At 32.0% G+C, this 23,811-nt stretch overlaps 1 protein-coding gene across 2 annotated transcripts in view; it reads right to left on the reverse strand.

The window, feature by feature from the left end:
- Positions 1-23,811, reverse strand: part of Rbfox1 (RNA-binding Fox protein 1) — a 731,414-nt gene that overhangs the window by 620,336 nt on the left and 87,267 nt on the right. The window contains exon 2 of one of the 2 annotated variants that reach the window (XM_089634056.1): positions 1,912-1,987. The exons of the other annotated variant lie outside the window; for it this stretch is intronic. The gene's annotated coding sequence lies outside the window, so the exon portion shown is untranslated. The remainder of the gene's footprint in view (positions 1-1,911; positions 1,988-23,811) is intronic. 2 annotated transcript variants of the gene reach the window in all.

Here is a 23,811-nt window from a genome sequence, read left to right on the forward strand (position 1 = left end):
CAATTTTTATAACTTTTCAGACTTTTTTATAAAAGAAAGAGCGACGGGTCTCATTAAAACGATTTATTAAGGCTGAAAGTCGGTCGCTTGCTGTAATAATAAGTAGGTGATTGAATGAAGAGCCCTAGGACAGCGTGATTCGTCACGCGCTGCCACCGCGGTCCAACTCATCGACCGACGGTACGCGTGGCACTATTTCAAGTTTTAATGTTTAATTGTCAAGAAAATTATTTTCACATCTCTGAAATATTCTAAAACTCGTCTCCGATTCTAATGAAAAAATTTTTTTACTAGATAGGTACCTCATCATTCCCAACCAAAATTTTATCCTGTTTTCTATTAATCTCTATTTTAAATTGCCTGCCTTTGCCAGAAACAATATGAACGATCGTGATGTTTACCTAATAAAATTTATGTCGAGTTACATTAAATGTATTTTTTTAGAATGGCTACTCGTATACTCTCGAATATAACATTATTTATAGAATAACCTCGCCATCCAATAATTCCAAACCGAATTAATGACTGGACTAGCGCGTATATATATATATATTTAATTATAAATTGTGTACCAAAAAACTACGACAACAAATAATAAAGTGCTATTACCAAAATGTTAGAGGGATCCGCACCAAACTTCCCATTTTGGTAGCATCGGCAGCAACCATCAGCAGTGATATTTTATTTTTATCCAAAACATGGCTCGACTCGGGAATTATATCTGCCGAATTAGGCTTCCCTAATTTTAATATATACCGCACCGTAAAAAATTCTAAAACAAGTGCCAAAACACGAGGGGGTGGTGTAGCCATTGCTATCTCAAAAAATCTCAGTTCCTCAAAAATATCCACGAAGAACCCAAGCATAGAGCAAATTTTTGTCAAAGTGAACACTTCTAACGAAAAAATAATATTGGGATGTGCGTACCTACATTCAAATTCTGACGTTCAATACTACAGCATTTACTGTGAAGAGATTGAATCAATTTCTTCCCGAAGAATTGGTGTTATTCAAGAAAAGTGTAAAATTATTATTATTATTATTTTAAAACTGAACACTCGTTACATTATTAATAAAATGCAGTTACTTAATTTCGAATCATATTTTAATTTTATAATGTTATCACATCCTGTATTATATTATACACTCCTAATACTTTTTACCCCCACACTAAACTTAAGAGCTAGTTCTCTCCATTGGTATAGAAATACTTATAAAGATATATTTCACCATTATTTTGTTCTTATGCCATTTATTATGTATTATTGAAACAATTTTACTAATTCAATAAATAAAAATATCTTTCGGTGAGGTAAAATTAAGCGTTCTTTATTTTTTCGAAGTACTCAAAAATATATTAATGAAACACCACCACTTCTTTGGGGGGCAATGCTATTTATGTTGATTCCGGAGGACCTTCAAATTCTACCCTTGTACACCCTTCGACTCCAACAAACATTTTAATCTTACAAACAAGTTAAAATTTAGTTCTGTATTTATATTGACCAATAAAGCTCTCCATTTTTAATGCTTGGATTCATCAAACAATGGTAAATATTACCGAAGCAAAAGCAATTATTCATGAAAGGACGAAGATATTATTAAACGGAGGTATAGGGGTTGTTTTAAAAGAATTGCTGGGCAAATTTATACGAGATTAGTAACATTTTTCAAGTGTTTAGTATTTATTTATCTGAGACGTTATATAAATTATGTTAATGAAAAACATAAGTTTCGGAGAATTGGATTTTAAATTACTTCACAACAGTGGCAAACGGTACCGTGTGTGAGTAAGGGATACATATTATGATATCAAAATCAGAACAAATAAAACGTTAGAATTATGACGTGAAAGCAACTTGCGATATCTTCGAAAGATTAGATTAGACAAGTTCATAAATTTTTACTTACCGAAATTTTGTTAGCCACCCACCGTCCCTTCAAAGTTCACAAGTATTTTGAAAATTCCGAGTTGTGCACTGATTACCTGCAAAAAAAGTACAACAATTAGAAAAAAATGCTCAACGTTGATAAATGGAAAATAGCACTGTGATTTTGATGTGTTAATTTATTTTCTTAGATAAATTTGCCAGTGAAGATGAAGTCACAAAAAGCATGAGCTGACAGGAAAAAGCTATGAAAGGTGTTATCCAAGTTTGGTGTGAATAGAAATCTCATAATATAGGCAATTGCATATTTGTATGAAAGAAGTGTTGTGTGTATTAGGTAAACGGTAGTTTTACGGGGTGGTTTGATATCACAAAAGGTGTTAAACAAGGCTGCGTAATGTCACCGTGGTTATTCAATCTTTACATGGATAATTATATGCAAGAATTTAAAGTGGTGGGTTTGGGCGTGAATTTGAGTAATCTGAAAGTATGTTGCTTGTTGTATGCTGATGATGCGTTGCTAATTGCTAATAGTATGGATGATCAGTCTCTCGTGTATAGGATTAACGAAGTATGTATGAAGAATGAGTTAATGATGGATGTAAGTCTAAAGTCATGGTGTTTGAAAGAGAGAGTATAAAAACGGTGTGCATTATAGTTGTAGCAGGTGGATGAGTTTGTGTAATTGGGAAGCTTGTTTACGAGAGATGGAAAAGCTGACAAAGGTATTGAAAGAAGGGCAAATGCAGGTAACTCAAAAAACCGTCAAAGAAGCGAAGCACAATGGATTGCTGGTGCCTACCTTGATATATGGCAGTGAGGCATGGAACTTATGGATGATGGTAGGCTGAATGCTGTATTAATGAGATCCCTGAGGCGTATTTACTGAAAAACCATGTATGATCGTGTAAGAAATGTGGAGATCCGTAAAGAATGCAAGGTTGATGTAATGATTAGGAATAAAAAAAGGACAATAGATGTTTTTGACATGTAGTGCGAATGAACGAGAAAAAGGATTGATAGAAGAAGTCACGGATCCCAAAGAAGACATGCCTCGATCAGTGAATGAGGACTGTGTACCAATACAGGAGTTCGTTAGTTAATTAAGTCGTTAGTCGTTAGTTAATTAAGTTAGTAAATAACGTTACGCGGAGAGTTGCTTTTTTATATGTATGGTTATAGACATAAAAGTGTTATAAACATAAATTACGTTTTTATAAAAGATTTGTGTTCAGATTTCAAAACAATAGATTCTTGTTCGGCAGAAAATCTCAGATCGACAAATACACGGTACGAGTAGGAATAACCTTTTAGAAATTTATAATTTCCCTTGTAATATGGATTTTATGTACATAATTAGAATTATTTTAACTGTACGAACTGACTGGCGGAAATTCTTAAGATAAAAGCACGCTGTAATAACATTTATGGAACAAGACCTGGTTAAATCTCAAAATGAGAATAGGGCTCCACGTTTGGCAAGCATTTATGATTTTTTTTTTAAAATAATTATTTACGCGTTTCTCAAATCCTAGCTCGGACGGTTTGGCAAACAGACCTAAACCAACATTAAAACTTCATTAGCATTCATTGAGTTTTAAAAATGCTTATGAATTCTGGCCCTAATGTTACTCGAAAAACTGAAGGGAGAGGAAGGGTGTAATTTAAAAAAATACTGGGAAATTTAAGAAGCATTAGTCTTCAAGTTACCTTCATTAATGAAAACCGAAATTAAAATTTTATCTAAGATAAGCCTAAACAGCTTATTGACAGTTTTTTTTATTCATGTGCATCTTATTTTTGATAAAACTATATAGTATCTAGATTCTAGGTCATTTGGAAACAATTTATTCATGTTGGCACCTGTGCTTATCGCGTGAACCTTCAAAAATGATAGACATATCGATAAAACCATGACAGAGCAAACGGCTTTCAGCATGACCATTATTATTTATTTGCTTAATGTATTTAATACATTACAGAAACATTTCATGACATAATGGGCTTCTAAAGTGTTGGAATATTATATTCCTGGAATGAACCATAAAACAACTAGTTCAAATAAAAGAAATAAGCGGCTTATTGGATATTATGTAAAATACATAATAATAAGTAAATTGTGTAAGAAAAATGATGTAAATATTATTCAAATTAGTTTAATTTATGTGTTAATATATTGTATTTTCAATCAAGCCTTTAAAACATCCATTACACTAATATTTGCTTTTAGTTTGCAATTGCAAATAGAGGCAGGAAACGAATTGGATTAGTTAGTGAGAAGAATCAGCTGTCAGATTTTTTATTTAAAAATCAAATGTGAATAAAAATTCCTCAAAAAATATCTAAACAAGTTTGGATTCAGTTTTCTTGGAATAGTAATTATTAGTCAAATAAAAATTTGTGCGGTTATAAAAATTAATTAATTGTTTATATGTAGCAAGCACTTTGTAGGGATACTTATACTGTTTTATTACCTCGGGTAATAAAACCAATTTACTCAATAAATAATTAGACTTGTCAAATAGCCCCATTTTAAACAAATTCCCCTCTCCTCCACCTACTTTCACCCCTGCCTACCAATCAAAGTTGATATTCTCTCTCCCTCTTCTATCTTCCTTTAAATACAATGTAACTCTCTTATTAATTTTATATTTATTTATTTATTTATTTATTTATTTATTTATTTATTTATTTATTTATTTATTTATTTATTTATTTATTTATTTATTTACGGACAAATAGTACATTAACAACATATTAATTACACGAATAAGTTTTATAAACAGAGATGACAGTGAAAGGAGAGCATATATAAATGAGGAGCGAAGACAATAACAATGACAATAATAATATAAAAGTAAGAATGGGAGATAATAATAAGTCAAAGCATGAAGATGGTTCAAAGGGCATTAGAAATTAGACATATATGTTTTTATATAACCCTGATGAAGGTTCAGGATGAACCAAAACCGGTTGGTTTTTATATATTGAAAATAAATACAAAAAAGTGGTGTTAAAAACAAAGTTATTTTATTCTAATTATTTTAAAGTACAAAAACATTATGTACCGGTTATACTATAATTACTAAAGATACATTTTTTGAACTTCAAATAAGAAATGTGTTTTTCTTCTTGCTAGGAAAACTCATTTTTTTAAGAAGCACTTCAGAACTCTACTTTATAAGAACTCAATTGATTTTTTATGGATTATTAATGAGCAATTTCTTTCAAGTAGCTTTGAATATTTTGCATCGTCAAAGGCCTATTTAGGAAACGGGAATACATTTTCAAAAGAAAAAAGCATCGATTTTTTTTCATTCAAGTTAGAAAGCTTCATGTATTCCAGGGAAATAAGAGACAATAAAATTAAAGTGGAAAAAAGTTTTATATTTGTTTCATTATAATATATCAAATGCATAATTAAGAATTACATACAAAAATACCAAGTCAGTGAAAATTCTTCTGTCAGACAATTTAATCATATTCATTTAATTTAAAAGTTCAACAAAATTGCTGGAATACCCATTTTAAATCTTAAAGAAAACGTAAAAATTTATTTTATATTCTGTCAATACCTATATAGACGGGAGAATTGTATTCAAGTTGATTTCTAACAAAGGTAATATATAACAGTTTAAGGTTAAACCCGACGCTCGTTACATTCCACGTGTTCATAGATGGCGTTAATTAATTTATTTTATTAAAATACTAATTGATATTTATTGAATTTTTGGTTATAACAATATTTATAAGTCGTTATGTAGTATAAAATCCATTCATTATAAAATGTATTGTTTTTTTTAATCACAGATCGTTTTTCCATTTACAATATTATATTATTAGATACATTATTGATAGAAAGAAAATAAAGGAACATGTCATGATATCATAGCGGGTACATTCGCTTGAAGGCTTACTGTTAAAAATGTCAACAGTTTTGGAAACGTTATTAAACAGCACCATACTTGTGTCATGCAATGCTGAGTCAGTACGTCCGTTTTGCTATGTGGGATATACGAGTATATCAGATCATACATAGTGCCCCCTGTAGCTGTATTTCATAATTTACATTGACCCCATAAGGCACAATTTGATAAGTAGATATTCTCAATATCGGCAGAGGGACCAACATTCAGAATGACTTGATATTTTTTTTCACTCCTTAAATACTTAGGCCTCAAAATATTCCACATATAGAGAAAGATACCTAGCATTAGGGATTACATAATCTCATTAACTCCATAGTTTTTTTTGTGTGAGTACCGCCCAAGAGTTCCAACAGTTACCAACCGTCTAGAGCCAGTGAGACTATACTATCCTCGATTGGGGTATGATGCGAGGCTAAAGGAAGTGGTGAGGGGAAGCAAATGGGGAAGATAAGAAATACCTGAATATTCACATATAGTCACCAAATATGGTTGAATTCATTTCAAGCAACTTTTCGATTCTAAATATTGGTCTTTTACTGTGCTGAAAATGTACTTTACTATATTAACTTATGTACAAATTGTTCAACACAAATCAAATAAAATGTACTTGCGCACGACGTGATTTAAACCCGCAACCTCCGGATTCATGATACAGGATTGTTACCACTCAACAACGACGTAGTTGGCATCATTTATAAAATCACTAAAGAACATTTTTAAATAAATTTATGATATTGTTAAGACTTCCAAATGCCCATGATCATGGAAACTCTGCCATTCTAATATGAGGAGTATTGTGAGACTTGAGAATGTAGAGGAGTGAAAGGAGAGAGGAAGAGAAGGGCACATCACCCTAACCTCCAACCAATATCAATTCTTTCGCTAACCCCTGTCTACTGAGAGTAGTTTCCTGGATACCCTTCAATAATTCGTCTGTCAAACGGACAGCTTCATGTTTTTAGTGCACATAAATGTGGATAGCTTACATAAAATCCACGTGTAAATTAACTACCCTGAATTTGTTCCACAACACATGTATAGAACCTCAAATCAAAATCGATAGAGCTTATTTGCACACGTGCACGCGGCTTAAACTGAAAACATGTTTGTCAAAACAGGTTTTCGTTGTCTCTATGCAATTATTGTGGCGTATTACATATTAATTCATTGTCACTATCAAGTCTTTGTTAGGCGATATTGACATTTTTTTATATTATTCGTTTTACGCCCGTAGGGCTTTTACATAAGTATATGTGGTGTAATATTGACATGATGAATAAGTTAGAACATGAGAGAAATAATAAAAATAAAAGTACAATAGACACAAAATACATACAAAAAACTTTTTTTTAAATACAGTGATCAGATTGTTTTACAAAGAGACAACCAAAGATTCAAGAAAAGGTATTTAATATGTTCCACAAAATTCACTAAGTTAACATCAAACACGTCAATTTCACCTAACTATTGATTTCTCACAGTGTGACACCGCTTATGTATCTATACTTCATTTTAATATAAAAACCGCTATATTTAATGTTAACTTGGCGAATTTTGTGGATCATATAAAATGTGTATACTATTCTAAACATTCTATTTTGTTTTTGTAAAACTTAAAAAAGATTTTTGTTTTCTTGTGTGTATTTTTATCTATTGTAATTTTATTTTTATTATGTCTTTCTTACGTTTCAAAATTATCTCTCATGTTAAATTTGTACTACCTACGTGTAAAAACCCACTGGATATTAAATAAATCTAATATATAGATTAGAGTGTCTTGTCTTGAGTGTGTTTGTGGCGGGTGGAAAGTGGGTGGCGTGGATTGAATTTGTATATAAATCTACAATTTTATTCCGAGGTTGGTGAAATTTTGCACACTTGACCATTAAAACAAGAAAAAGGTAATTGTTTATTTTAGATCTAGAAAAACTTACGTTGTTTAAATGTTAAATTTCACAATAACCTTAGTTAGTTTGTGTCTTTATTCGTAGCTGGATAGGTATTATTATTTAATATTTTATTTAATTTAAACGTATTCCAGCAAAACAATAACCAATTAAAACTTCAAGCTTAGAATTAGTTACGGAATATGTCTATCTTGGTGTTACAGTAGATTGCTTTTTCAAACATATTAAAAAAACCTGTAAAAGACTCAGATCAATTGCTGGCAGAATGTACACATTAAATTGTTTCCTATCAATTGAAACACTTAAAATAATGCATATGTCAATGACAGAATCTATTATAAGATATGGATTAACCATATGGGGAAATATTACTATAACCAATCTGAAACATGTCGAAGTTGTACAAAACGCAATTGTAAACTTACAAGTCGTTCCTTATATTTTTAAACAGAGACATAATACACCGTTGCTGTTTCAGAGTGCCAAAATTTTACCTGCTATGGCAAAAAATCATAATTCAGTATATATTTACCCCGCAGCATAAATAAAAATTAGAACATAAATACAGTACTAGATTCACGCGCAATGACGGGTTAATAATTCCAAAATTTAATAATAAATATGGACAGATAACGTTTGAATATAACATACCGAAGATATTAACTTATTACCTGACACTATAAAGCAATGTAAGTCTATGAATAAGGTTAAATATATGGTGAAAAATTGGCTATCGGAAAAAAAATATTTACTTTAATATGTATGAAAAATTGTATGAAAAAATTGTTGACTCTGTAGATATAAGATGTAAATTATAACTTATAAAAATGTATATGTAACTAAACTTTAAGCACCTGTTGACAAGCCAATTCAATTTGCTTAGCAGGACTTGTTTGTTGATATGTATTAACTATTTATTAAAAAAATAAATTAAAAATAAAAAAAAACATATAGGACTCCAGGGTAAAAATTTAATACTTAAACGAAGAGTAATGAACGAATAATAAAAACTGGGCGTAAATGTATAAAAAGTATGCCTTAAACACACAAAACAAAGCCTCACATCAGGTGTCTCCAACCCGAGATCCTGAATAGTTTCCTGTACACAAAATTGTTAACAATATTACTTAACTTTAAATACAATTAGGTGGTTGTAAGCTTTTTTTAACTGCAGTATATAATTGCAAAGTTCATAATTAATAATTTGATGTTGAAAAAAACATATCTTTTCACTGGGGTTTTAAAGAAGACCTCTCATTCCACAAAAAAAATCCCGACTTTCTCATCGCACTTGACTTATTTTAACCGGCGATTCCTGACATTATTTGGAGTAACAAATGTCGCTGACATTTTGTAATCCAGTAACATTTAGAATTTTTTTTTTTCAAACTTAAAACTTAAAAAATGGGAAAAAGAAATGTCCAATTGGACACAGAATTGTGTCAATTGACAATTGACATGGGAATTACTACAAATTCAGTTTCATTGAAACCTGGTGACACGTGGTAAAACATATTAAAATATAGTAAAACATGCATAAAGTGGCCGGCTTAAAGTATGTGGAGGAAGGTGGTAAAACATAGTATATCCTGGTAAAACTTTGAAATTTAGACCAAAATATGAAAAATCTTGAATAGACTGTTTTTCTGAACCTTATGCATTTGGATAACTTCATTTTTTAAACTTTTTGTTATCCTTTTTGATATAAATCGCCATATTTTACCATTTTTACGTGGTAGAATGTTTTTAAGGCCTTCGATTAGTAGGTATTGGACTGTTAGGATAGAGCCAGTTAGAGTTAGAGGTTGGTCGGTCGGATGAGGGAAGAATTTTTTTTGGTTTTGAAAAAAAATTTTAAAAAATAACATAAAAAGTCATCGGATTCCAAAATTTTATTTTCCGTTTTTACTCCAAATAATGTCAGGAATTTCTGGTTACAGTAAGTCAAGTAGTCCCTTAGCACAATGTATAATAATACCTCGTCAAAACGTGTTCCACCATTGAACGCGATATTCAGAACGCGTAGCCCGGATTTGGTAGTTTTAGTTAGAGCGTTGGAGGTCTATTAGACGTAAAAAAGTGTAATTTTTTGGCATCTTAATTGTAATACATCAATGGATCTTTACAATCATGTGCTATTCAGAATAGTCACTTTTAATATAAACCACATGAAAAGTAAAATTGTGAAAAAAATGCATTTTTAGATGAAACAGCTGAAAAATAAAAAGCTCTTCCATCGAGCCAAGCATTAATGCAATAATTTCAGATAAAACAAGTATTACGCTAATATTATTTATTCACTATTCATTAACGCCCTATCGGGCTTTTACAGAGTAAATTGACAGTTTATGTATGTAAGTGTAACATAATACATGGATAATAGCATAACTAAATACAAAAAAAATCAAATGCTAATAATAAGATTAAGGCGATGCACTACGTCGTGTAATATTTTAAATGGAGTCGCTATCAATAACAGCCCTTACGTAGATGGCGATAAGGTTTAAATTCCCGCTTAACACCATCCGCCTGTTTTGATTTATGCAAGAAAAAAACATGGCCAAAAAGTGGATTTTATTTTGTGGATATTCAGGCATAAATATTTTTTTTTTTCCGATGATTTTGTAAATAACTAGATTTGCCACATTAAACAATAAAATCATAACCGAAAATGGGTTTGTAAGTAGGAGATTTTGAACTTTAAAGCAGTTTTCACAGGTCTTATACATAATTTTTTTCTGAGCTTATAAAAAGACTTATCTAAAAAATACTCGATTCTTTCAAAGGCCAAGCTGTATTCAACTTGCAGTATTTAATTAATGCATCTGAAACATTTCTAAGCGACCAAATTTTCAAACCAAAAACACATGATTTTACATTACTACGTAGTGCATCACCTTAACATATAATCTCAATAAAATAATATTGTGCATAAAGCAAAGTTTCAAGTATAAAGTAAGTATGTACATTGTACATTCAATATATATTGCAATTATACTACCAATTGTTACTTTAGATTTTGTAAATAACATAAACAACAATAAATACGTTTCATAACGTTTATGGAGGTCCTTTTCTGAAGCGCAAAACAAATAAACTAATACGAACTTATTAATAACTCGTCACGCAATGTACCCAAACGAACCAAAAATACCAAAGCTGTGCAGCTTAGAGCACAAAAGTGATAAAATAAATTCAAGCATTTACACACAGTCTTCAGTTTTACTGACTCAACAGTTGTGAGTTTAAAAGTTCACTGTTCAGCAAATATTTCATACCAATAATCATACAATGAGAATATCATCCGTTAAAACGTCAACTTTCCGAGAACTTCCAAGTTCCTTTGAAGTTGAATCGTAGTATATCACATTAGGGTGACACACTGAGGCTTTGTTGATGGCAGCCGAATAAACGACGCTTCTAGGGGAGAGAAGATTGATATGGGTAGGTGCGGAAGAGCCCCCCTCCCTCTGAAGCTTACAGAATTCTTTCAGAATTTGAAACAAGTTCTGAAGTTTTCATTTGCAATCTCTGCGTTACGTTGCTACGGTTTTACTCGGTAAGTGTGAAGGGACTTTGATGTATTCTAAGGGCGGATCATTACAAATAGCACTGAAATTAATAAAGTTTTTCTTATATTTCATTCAAGAGGTCCCATAAGAAATTGAGTGAAAACATTTTGTTAGGGTCGCCTTTTAAACGCGAGTTGCCGCTTTCCCTTTAAAATCACAATTTATTTATAAATATGTGGACTTTGATGTATTACATTTAGATGAGACATGAAGCGAAAAATATGTTCGGCTTTTTTTACGTCCAACTGACCTCCAACTCTCCCAACGCTCTACCGAATCCGGTCTACGGGCACCGCTCATCGCGATCTAATAGTGGAACAAATTTCGACGAGATACGAGTAGTTTTTCGAGTATTTTTATATGCATTCGCACTTCATCCATAAATCTAAACCTCTTGAAAAACAGTTAAAAATTATGACTTACTCCAATTATCACGTAGATGTGACTTGTTAGGGTGATTAAAAACTTACAATCAAAAATGTATTATTCGAGTGAGTGAGTAACTGATGACTGTCATCAGTTGAGGGTTATGTTGTATTTAGCAAATTGGAACGGTACAGATTATTTATTCGAATTTTGAGTAACATTTTTAACATAATTTCTTTTCATTCCCTTTTATTAAAGATTCTTCCAGCAAGTTCTCTAAAACTCACAATATACTTATAAGTGTAAGGAAAAGAATTTTATTTTCGTTAACAAAACAAAAATCGTAAACATTTTTTTTCCAATAATTGAAAAAGTTACTCTAATAAAAAATACCATTTCAATATGCCTATATAAAATAATGTAGTTCTATTTTAATAGCAGAATAGTAACGAACAGTACCTACCATATTATTATAACAATTTTTCTTAAATATCGCAATATTATACTCCTATGAGACGAATTCAAAATTTTAAAACAAATACACCAAAGTTGTTGATATATTTAGTTCATCGTATAAACTGACTTTAATACAGTTTTATTCATCTAGTAGAGCTGATTTATTAGGTGAAAACTGTATTACTCTGAATGTGCCAGTTTGACGCGTATTAGCTATACCATCGGTGTGCACAAAATATATTCAAATGCGAGGCCAAGATGCCAAACAAAACTTTTGTAACCAAGTGGGTCTTTCGACGACCCCATGCATTTTTCTGTCTTATGGGCTTTTAAACTATAGAAATCGCAATTATTAATGGTAACTTATGTATTTTGTGCAGAAATACGTAAAATACTTCAATGATGTGTCAAGCATTTAAGCTAATATAAGGAGGATAGTAATTTTGGGTACTAACTACTCCCCCACTTGGCTATGGGATAGTTAAAGTGATTTGCCTACGCTTGTAAAATTATTTTTTCTCTTATTCAAACAAAATCACGCAGAGAAAAATGATTGCGGCGTTTTTTCTCAAGATACTGTTAAAAATGTGACTGCATGATCATTCCCAATAAAATATTAGTAATTCAGAATATATCTTATCACGTGTTCAGGCATGTGCCCATGTCCGAATAAATAAAAAAGGACGAGCTGCGAAACTATTATTATTTTGAAGAACAAGTGTTCCTAATTACTCATAACATATTCGTGCTTTACTGATAGTTTGTTACAAAATTTGTCAAATCATTTGTTGTAGGCCTCCATTCCCATTTTAACCAGGAAAATGAATAATTTGACCAGATTTTAAATAAATTAACAATATTTCATATCAGTAAATTTTCTCCGTGTAGGCGGCACAAGCATAAAAATGATTATCTTTATAATTAGTTATGACATGAAACAAATATATATTTAATAATAACACTTCAACCAATTTACCATAACAGTACAATTTAATTACGATCGTGTAGACCCAAATGCATTGATGTATTTTAGTCTATGCCCAAATGTATATAAATAAATTGAATAATTGCTTTGTTCCAGTGTACTCCGCTTCGATACAAACAGTTCAAATTAACGAGGGTCAATATTAAATTGCAACAGTATAAGGGCAAACACTAAATTATACAGTTCTGAACATTGGCTAACGAGGCCTTCATAATTATATAAGATCTAATAATACAAAATCTAGTTGTAAGTATTCTATTCATATTTAATAAAGCTTAAATCTGCACATTATGTGAACGTCGATGTACGAGTAGGTTCAGTGAAAATGTTCTTTAACGCGTAATAATCATCCAAAAGTGATGATTTGAAAGATAAACCCTTTTTAATGATACCTGAGCTCTGCTGCTAGGTAATATAAGTATACGAAACAATGTTTTATAAATGATTCCAAAAGGATAGAGTTTTTGAGGAACATTATTACATTTATGCACTTTAGAAAATGTTTTCAAATTAATCAAAATTTATGTAAATGAGTAAATAATTTTAATTTCTAATAATAAAATTATCTTGATGGTGAAAAACAAACATTCGAACGGGTCGGAAATGACTTAATTTATACTCTAATAGCGGAGGTTTTCTCGTGGCTCACATTTTACCGATAATATATTTATATAATTTAGACTAATACTTAAGGATGTAAGGTAAATATATATAACAGTAATAAAAACAGTACCTTACCGTTAAAATATTTTAAGTAAAACGGTTTGAAAATTTTATAAAATCTTTTAAAATTAGCTGTGAGCAGAAGATTTTATTTTTCTAGACGATGAATTAGTAACTTCCTGAGGTATTTGTCTAGACACAACTGAGATTTTAGTAATCAGAAATAATTAAAATAAGCCCCACGGAAATATTAATTTTAGAGGTCTGGTAGGGCAAATTCAACCGTAGGTGTGTCCGATACACTAGGTCCGTGCGTCGCATACTTTTTCCATGGCTTCTTCACTTACGTCGTTAAGGTTTCGACTTTATTTTAGGGATTTGTCCCGTCTTAATAACTATATTCTTCTTCTCCTTTTTTTTTGTATTTTTTGTATTAGGCAATTCACCCTACAGAGAGTGCTTTGTGCCGATTGGGTTAAGATATATGGTGAAACTGATGTGAATTATCTATAAGGGGACTGGATATATCATATATTAAAGCCATTCAAATCTATATATATATATACAATAATATTATTATTGGGTTTATAAAAACAGTTTATTTTTAAACAAGTTCTGCTGTGTAATTATTATTACGCGTGACAGCTGTTTCGCCCTCTGAAGGCATTATCAAACTGTGGGTAGCCCACTTACAGACGATACATTTATATTATTTCTAGGTAGGTATTTTAATTTCATTTACTGATTTCTTAATTGATTTCTAAGTAAAATATTAAAAATTATTAATGGTTATTACCCCAGCAAAGTTTCCCCAATTAGTGTAATGTTTAAATTTGACTGAATGTCTTTATGTTAGTTATTCCCAAACGATGACTCATAGGGTTATTTTAATAGCATAATTAAGTACTTCATAGTGCACTCATATTTGCATTAGGTTTGAAGATATCTAGTAGGGGTGAACGAATTATATTTGTTTGTTCATTAATTAGAATAGCTTTCGGATTATTAGAGTTTTTGTTAATTTCTAACTGCTCTAAAAGATTCAGTTTACGACCTTTATTTTGTACGTGTAACGGAGTTGGTTTATTATTATCATTAAGTGAGTGATTTTCATCTAGGAGATGTTTGGCAAAAAGTGTGGTTTAGATATTGCCTTCCGCACAAATAACAACTTAGGATCATCTCTTAAAAACTCAAAAAGTAAGGTACTCAAATTACAAAATAGTGGCATTTATAAACTCCAGTGTGACGAATGCAACGCTGTTTATGTTGGACAAACGGGCCGGTCCTTTAACACTAGGTTTAAAGAACATATAAGATCTTTTAAAAATAATAATAAAATACAATCTCAATTTGCCAAACATCTCCTAGATGAAAATCACTCACTTAATGATAATAATAAACCAACTCCGTTACACGTACAAAATAAAGGTCGTAAACTGAATCTTTTAGAGCAGTTAGAAATTAACAAAAACTCTAATAATCCGAAAGCTATTCTAATTAATGAACAAACAAATATAATTCGTTCACCCCTACTAGATATCTTCAAACCTAATGCAAATATGAGTGCACTATGAAGTACTTAATTATGCTATTAAAATAACCCTATGAGTCATCGTTTGGGAATAACTAACATAAAGACATTCAGTCAAATTTAAACATTACACTAATTGGGGAAACTTTGCTGGGGTAATAACCATTAATAATTTTTAATATTTTACTTAGAAATCAATTAAGAAATCAGTAAATGAAATTAAAATACCTACCTAGAAATAATATAAATGTATCGTCTGTAAGTGGGCTACCCACAGTTTGATAATGCCTTCAGAGGGCGAAACAGCTGTCACGCGTAATAATAATTACACAGCAGAACTTGTTTAAAAATAAACTGTTTTTATAAACCCAATAATAATATTATTGTATATATAAAATATTAAAAAAATAAAATGGAGTTCTACAAATTAAACTTAATAACAATAAACAAATCTATAAACTTATAAATAATAGAATATACGCGAGAGTTGTTGAGAGACAGCAAATATGGAATACTAAGGGGAGACTGGTGGGTGATTTTAATAAGCAATCGATACATGCCTTTGAAAGAAGAGTGGTTTTTACAATTGAAGAAGACATGGTTAAGAGTCTCATCCTCCACACCACACTGGCATAATGAACTTTCGAGCACCCGAATTTCAAACAAATGAGTTGCAATAGAGCAGTGGCCAATTCTCATTCTCGAGATACAGGAAATAAATCTGTTGGACTTTTTTTGCCGTGGAACCAGGGTTTACTTGGAATATGATTTTGTATTCCAGCATAGAAAGATCCAGTTTGAGTTTTCGTGACTGTCCAATTTTCTTCCCAGGAACGAGACATGTTGGATTTAAGAATAGAGAAGACGTCATAGACAGGAATTTTAAAATCTAAAGGAATAGAACCAGATACAGTTCCAAGTTTAGCGAGAGAATCAGCTTTCTCGTTACCCTCAATTCCTAGATGGCCAGGCACCCAAACCAGTATTGTCTCAAACATAGATTCGTTTAAAGAATCGAGGATGTTTTTAATATTACAAATAGTCTTCTGGACATCGAACGATATTAGAGGAAATTTTTAATACTGCACTTAGAGAGTCAGTACACACTAAGGCTCGACGAATATTGAGGAGTTGGATTTGAATTAAAGCTTGTTCAATTGCGAAGCATTCTGCAGTAAATATGGAAATTTCTTTAGGCAATTTATAAGACAGATTAACATTGAATTCAGGAATATATACCGATGCGCCACATTCTTTGTGGTCGGATTTGGAACCATCTGTGTATATGAGGGAAAATCCAGGAAACTTTGAAAATATAATGTTTTTAAAATGTTCTTCAACATTTTGAAAGTTATTAGCTGAAGATAAAATGTTCGTCCGGAAGTCAGAAATTATTACGTTTGGGATAAAATTAATAGCATTAAACGGGGTATGGTAAATAGGAAGGATTGGATCATTTTGTAGATTTTGAAGGTAAGAAGACAGAGATCTAAATGATAGAAAACTTTTTAATAAGAGAGAGAATCGATCTCTATCTATTACCCTCCTTCTGTTATTCAAAATACTGAACAAACGATCGAGACTCTGTTCCAATGAGTGACGCGATAAAGATAACGCTTTGAAGATATATCTATCCGCGAGGTATTGTCTTCTCAAAAATAAGGGAGGATCTACACATTCTATCTGAAGAGCATTAATTGGAGAAGATTTCATTGCCCCAATAATCATTCTGAGCCCTTTTGATTGGATTCTTTCAAGTTTTTTATCCAGATATTTAGGAAGTGGGTCGAAAAAAAATGTGCCATAATCCAAGTGACTTCGAACGAGGGAATTATACATTAGTTTAAGAGTAGTAGGGTGGGATCCCCACCATACTCTGGAAACAGCTCGCATCATATTAAGCCCCTTTTCACACTTAGCAGAAACGTTCTGAATATGCGGGAGCCAGGAAAGCTTATGGTCCAAAAGCAGGCCAAGAAATTTTATTTGCTTAACGATTTGAAGGGGGAAATTATCAAAAGAGACTGTAAAGTGAGGCAGTTTTCTTTTGCGAGTAAAAGCCACTACCTTGGTTTTAGAGGTAGCTAAATTCATTCCATTTGTCAACATCCAAACTTTAATATTATGTAAGGTCAAATTTAATTCCTTCGCAGCATGCGATAAATTTTTGTGAGATAAATATATGAGAAAATCGTCCGCAAAATAAAGTCGCTTAATAGACGAAGGGATTACAATGTCTAAATCACTCCTATAAATATTAAATAATAATGGACTGATTACAGACCCCTGGGGTAGCCCTTTCCAAAGCTTGCGCTTAAATATGTTTGAGGAAGAGTGGATAATAATGGATCTGTCTGTTAGCAAGTTGATAATAAATTTAACTAATTTTATGGGGATTTTTATTTTAATTAATTTTTCCTTCAAAACATCAATTAATACATCGTCGTAAGCTGAAGAAAGATCTAGAAATGTGGCCAATGTACAAGAGTTAAGGGATTGAGAAATACGGATATCTGTTGTTAACAAACTTAAATTATCCATAGTAGATTTCTTTTTCCGAAAGCCGCATTGATTAGGAGGGATAATACTGTGATTTTCAACAAACCATTCTAATCTGTTCTTTATCAAATATTCCACTACTTTAATTAAACACGACGAAAGAGCAATAGGACGATAGGATAAGGCTTCGGACGGATTTTTCCCTGGTTTTAAAACCGGGAGAATTTTTTGAACTTTCCAGACATCCGGAATATATCCTGTTTCAAACATGTTATTAATTAAGGATAAGAAATATTCAACCGACAAGTCGGAGAATGCTTTAAAAAAGCTATATAATATTCCATCAGGACCCGGAGAAGAGTCAGAAAGGGATTTAATTACTCGTTTTAGTTCACTAACTAAGAAAGGAGAGTCTAGCCAGTTAGAGTGAGATGGATATGAAATAAAAGAGGGCATTTCTTCACATCTGGCAACTGAAGGAGGGGCAATCTTATCAGCAAAACCTATAATAATTTCCTCCGGAATATGTTTGGTACGCTCCGGAGCATATGATGAACCGAATTTTTTTTAATTAGTCCAAACAGATGACTGGGGAGTTTCAGGAGACAGGTTTTCACAAAATTTTCGCCATCCAGACCGCTTTTTATTTTTCAAAATACGTTTAGTTTCTGATTGGACGCGTTTCACTGATAAAAATTTTTCAAAAGACATGCATTTGCGGTAAATGGAAACTGCTTCTTTTCTAGAGTTGACAGCACGAGTGCATTCTTCATCCCACCACGGAGTCGAATGTTTAGTTTTAATGTTAACTTTACGCTTTGGAATGGATTTTTCTGCTGCTTTTATAACTATACTAGGAAATAATTCACATTGTGTTCTGATGTTCCCAAGAGAAGATTTTACAGAGTGAACAAGAGAGTCTAATACAGAAGAAAAAAATCTCTAGTTCGCATCTTTCGTTTTAAATTTAAAATTATTGTTAATTGTGAAGGAATGCGAGGTGGTTAGATAGTGAAAGAGGATTATAATAGGGAAATGATCACTGGAAAGGGGGTCCTTAAGTATGTTCCAAGAACATTTACGTATCGCCGAAGATGAACAGAGAGATAAATCAACAACACTTTTCCTTTGTTGAGGGGGGGTGAATCGGGTTGGAGATCCGTCGTTTAAAATACATAAATTATGGGAATCAATAAAATCTAAAAGATTACGGCCAGAACGATTCGTTAATTCACTACCCCAAGAGGTAGAATGAGCATTAAAGTCGCCCAGTAACATATACGGGGGACGGATCTGAGACATAAATGATGACCATTCGTTTTCATCAAAAATAGTGGAGGGAGGGACATATATTGATAGTATTGTAATATCACATACAACGGCTGCTACTATCTGAAAATTGTTAGAGAGAGTATGAAACATGATTGGTTTGAAAGGGATAGAGTCATGGATGATTAAGGCAGCGCCACCTTTACCATCCAGTCTATCATGTCTAAGACAATTATATCCAGAAATCTTAAATAGATACGAGGGTTTAAACCACGTTTCAGAAATAGCGGCAACTGAAATTTCATGTTCATCGAGTAATTTTACAAGTTCAAATTTATTACAGATTAGACTTCTGATATTCCAATGAAGAATTCTGTTCAGTTTCGGAGACATTAGGAAGACAGGATAATAAAGATTTAATGCAATCGGCAGCGTTGGACGGTATATTATTGTTGTTTGAAAGAATAGAAATTAAGAGGGTAATTAAAGTCTGAATGAAAGCAGAATTTTCATTCACCACTTTCCCTAAATTAGGGGAAGATTGGGAACTATTTAAAGCACTCCCATTGAGTGTCTGAGATTTATAATTCCCATTTGGGTTAAACAAAATATCATTATGTTGATTTTTATCAATAGAAGCAATAAATTTTGGTTTTGGTTTTAGTGGTATAAAAATTGTTTCCCTGTGAGAAGATGATGGAGGAGATTTAGAGTAAGATAGATTGCAAGGAATTGAGGTAGATGTTACCTCTGCAAACGATTTTATTGCAGGTGGGAATAATTTTGATGCCTGGAAACAGGAAATGTTGTCTGAAGCCATTGATTGTTTAATATTCCTTTGTCTGGTCAATTCTGGACAGGCCACACTAACCGCTGTATGATTTCCCTTGCAGTTAATGCAACGTGGATCATTCGATGATTTTTGGCAAAGATCAAAGGGATGGTCCTCTCCGCAATGAAAACAACGTGGAGGGGAACGACATATGGGTTTTGAGTGTCCGAAACGGCACTCTTACCTTTCTACTTCTATCGGACTAAAAATATTTCAAAAAAATTGGGACACCATCTTTCATCTTGCTTTCCGGACGTCATAGAGACATTGTGACATTTATAACCATAGAAAAATACCTTTTCAAAGCCACATAGAAAAAAGTGAACATTTTATCTATTTTACGAAATTTTGTAAAATTATTTTTCAGAATTGGTTAAATGTTAAAACTTTAGAACTTCTTTACTTTTTTTGGCTTCCTTTCAACTCTTTCGTCCCTCTTAAATGCCCATGGCCAGCGACGTCGTCAGTGATTAATCTTAGATGAATTTTGAGGCGCAAGCCTTGCACTGACAGCATCACCTCCCCGCAGTTAAATCAATTAATGTAACACGCTCCGAGTGGCGCTCGAAAGCTTTTATACATCCTGCTCTAAGTGGAAGCTTCCCGTCAAAACCCCCTTCCAAGCTCACTACACTCCAACCCATGTAAAATCAAATATAGTTTGGAGAGAAACACACTCACACATATGCGCTCCGGGTAGGTTAAGTTAAATAAAATTCAGGAATCATGTCACGTTAAAGTATTTATGTTAATTAAGGGAATGACACATTTATTTATTTTAAGCAATAATTATTAGCCTGAAACACCTATATATTTTTTTGTGAAAAAATTTAATAAGCAATCATTTTTTAATGAAAAATACCAGTACATATTGAATAATTTGGCGGGTTTCGAATAAGACGACGTAGCGCAATTGGTAGAGCACCTGACCGGCAATCAGAAGGCTGTGGGTTCAATTTCCGTCGGCGGCATATATTTTTTCTCGTAAGATTTTGTCAGCTTATATATGTGTTTCAGGCTATTCAATTCAATTCAATTAAATTTGTTTATTCCTTCAAAAACATTATAATATTACATTTTAATTAATATTTAATTAATTAATATATTTTAATAAGTAAATTTGTAAAATGGTATTACATAGTAAATAAGCGGTGTATCAACTATACGATCATCAATAGAGCTTGCCTTTTAAAGGCAGCTTCACCGATATCGGAAATGATTCTGTTCAACAGAAAGACGGCTTTCCCCACCGGCATGACCACTGGCAAGTTAGTCCTGCAAGCCGGGAGATAAAACAGTCTATGCTGTCGGTGACGGAGGTAACTATCAGGAACATAGAGACTAATACTCTCCATGATAGTCGGATTTTCAAACCATCCACGTTGAACACATCAGAAGCGCACTTGAAGTGAAACAACACAAAACTGCGCTATATAAATGTTATGTTATTATTATTATTTGAAGAAGTGTGATGCAATATGCACATCTCTTCTGACCCAGAGATGGTTCACACCGAGCATGCCCAAGAGAAAAGTCAGTAGGATAGAGCCACGGGTAGTAGACATACTCCCTCAGGTAGAGGAATCTCAGAAATTAGTTATTGCCTAAAAATAGTATGTTATCCTTTGTGCTATGCATAAATAAGCTTGTCTGTTAAACATTAGTTGTTATCGTTCAAAATTAAAATTAAGGGAATCTTTTCTTCTTATATTGACGAAAATAATAATAGGTAAAAATTAAAGGACTTGACTTATTTCTACAGTGCCATTTCAATAAAACATTCCCGTGAAATGAATTTAGACAAGCAACTTACTAAAAGGACTCATCAAACGAACAAATCTTCAAAACTAAACGAAAACTATTAGGTATACGGTAAATTTGTACTGATTTCGTGGACTGCGATATTATGGGAAAAAAATGCGTAGTTAAAAAAGAAAAGCATTTATTCAAAGGTATAAAAATAATGGTTCCATGATAACTCAACACACTTTTAAAAAGTGATATAAAGTCATTAGAAACAATGAAAATTTTTTTTTAACCTAACCTACTTAACCCAGTTAATAAAGTTTTTGTTTCATCACTTTCCATGACTTTACATAACTTTTTAAAGATGTGATGAATTATCATTGTGATAATTTATCCAGTCACCAAAAATAATATACATTCACGCAAACACAGGTTTTTAGGGAGATCCATTTTAAATAAAAAAAATTTAGAAAATAAAAATAAATGTTTATATTTTTGCATAAAGTTGCTTATAAATAAAAATAAAAGTTCAGTAGCGAATTTGCAAGGAAATTTAAAACATTAATATTTTTTCCTTTCTATGTATTTCTATAGTTGTTAAAATATGCTGTTAGGATATTAAATAAAAACATACTTTCATTTGAACGCCCGCAGGGCTTTTAAAAACATATTACCAAAAAAATATGGGAGGCGGGTTTGGATACCACCCCGGGAACCATTTATTGGACAACCAATACCGCTGCCATAGGTCACCCCAAACGGTTTATTACGTTTGTTGACTGAGCAGGTGTGCTCGGATTAATCTGGTGAAGTGTGACAAGATGCGCCTGCCCGCCAGCTGCGTGACGTGCCAGATCGGGAGAGGCTGGTTTGGGAAGACTCTTTGATTTTTCCCCCTTATATATTTTACCTTCCCTGAACTTTCCCTCCTTTCTTTCATTAAAAAGACCCTCCACACAGCATCCCCAAAGATGTGTGTGGGTTTAATGCAATAAAATATATAATATATATCAGTAGGTACAATAAACACTCAACAAAACACTTATCGTGTTACAAGCAAAATGCAGTATACCGTCGACATTCTCGTGAGACTTTCCATATCTGTATTTAGAGCGTGTATTGTTTTTCTATGACTCCCCTTATATCTAGTAGAGGTATTCTGATTCAGTTATAGAGGCTTTGCTGACAAGGGCTCCTCTAATTGAAAAATAGAATAACACTTTTCGACAGCATACGGATCCACATAGTATGAAAGGCTTTTTGTCAATAACCAAGTTCGTTTTATTTTCAGCTATTTGGAACACAAGAGAGTTCAGAGGCCAACTACAGTATTACGAAAAAAATATATTTGTATTACATTAAAAACAAAATGATTTAGAACGATATTAATAAACCATTGTTCACTACAAATACGAGTCGATAATCAATTATAATTATTCGTACCTCGCACCTACCTATCGTAACAACTAAGTCATTATTTGTTAATGATAAACTAATGTTTATAAGACAAGAATTTATGTATAGCATAAAGTATAACAAATAATTATAAGCAATTTTATTTGTTATCAATAAATTTTATGCTATATTACTTATACTTAAGAATTATTGCTTATAATTATTTGTTATCATTTATGCTTTGCATTTTTAACTTTGTCTTATAGTTTAGTTTTCATTTTATTATTCTTTTGTTTTTTTTTTAATGATTAACTAATGTTTATAAGACAAGGTTAAAATGCAAAGCATAAATGATAACAAATAATTATACTTAAGTATTATTGCTTATGTTATGATTTATGCTTTGCATTTTTAACCTTGTCTTATTAGGTTATCATTAAAAAATAATAAAATTTGACAAGTCAAAAATATTTCACCAACAAATGAAGATATAATATGTCTCGACGCCATCTAGTGAGAAATTTTTCACTAACAAAGCCTTTCCTACAAAAATACAGTTGGTTTGTTTACAGGTGGAAAAAATATAATAAGCAATAATTGTTGGTTGAAATACTAGTACATATTGAATTATTTAGCGGGTTGGAAATAAGCCGAAATAGCTCAGTGGTTTCAGAGCACCTGACCGGACATCAGAAGGTACGGGTTCAATTCCCGTTGGCGGCATTTATTTTTACCCGGGAGATATTTTCAATTTGTATTGATATTTCAG

Source organism: Hesperophylax consimilis, chromosome 8 (assembly GCF_061612785.1).
Source record: "Hesperophylax consimilis isolate HC1 chromosome 8, BYU_Hcon_1.0, whole genome shotgun sequence".
Classification (NCBI taxonomy): Eukaryota; Metazoa; Arthropoda; class Insecta; order Trichoptera; family Limnephilidae; genus Hesperophylax; species Hesperophylax consimilis.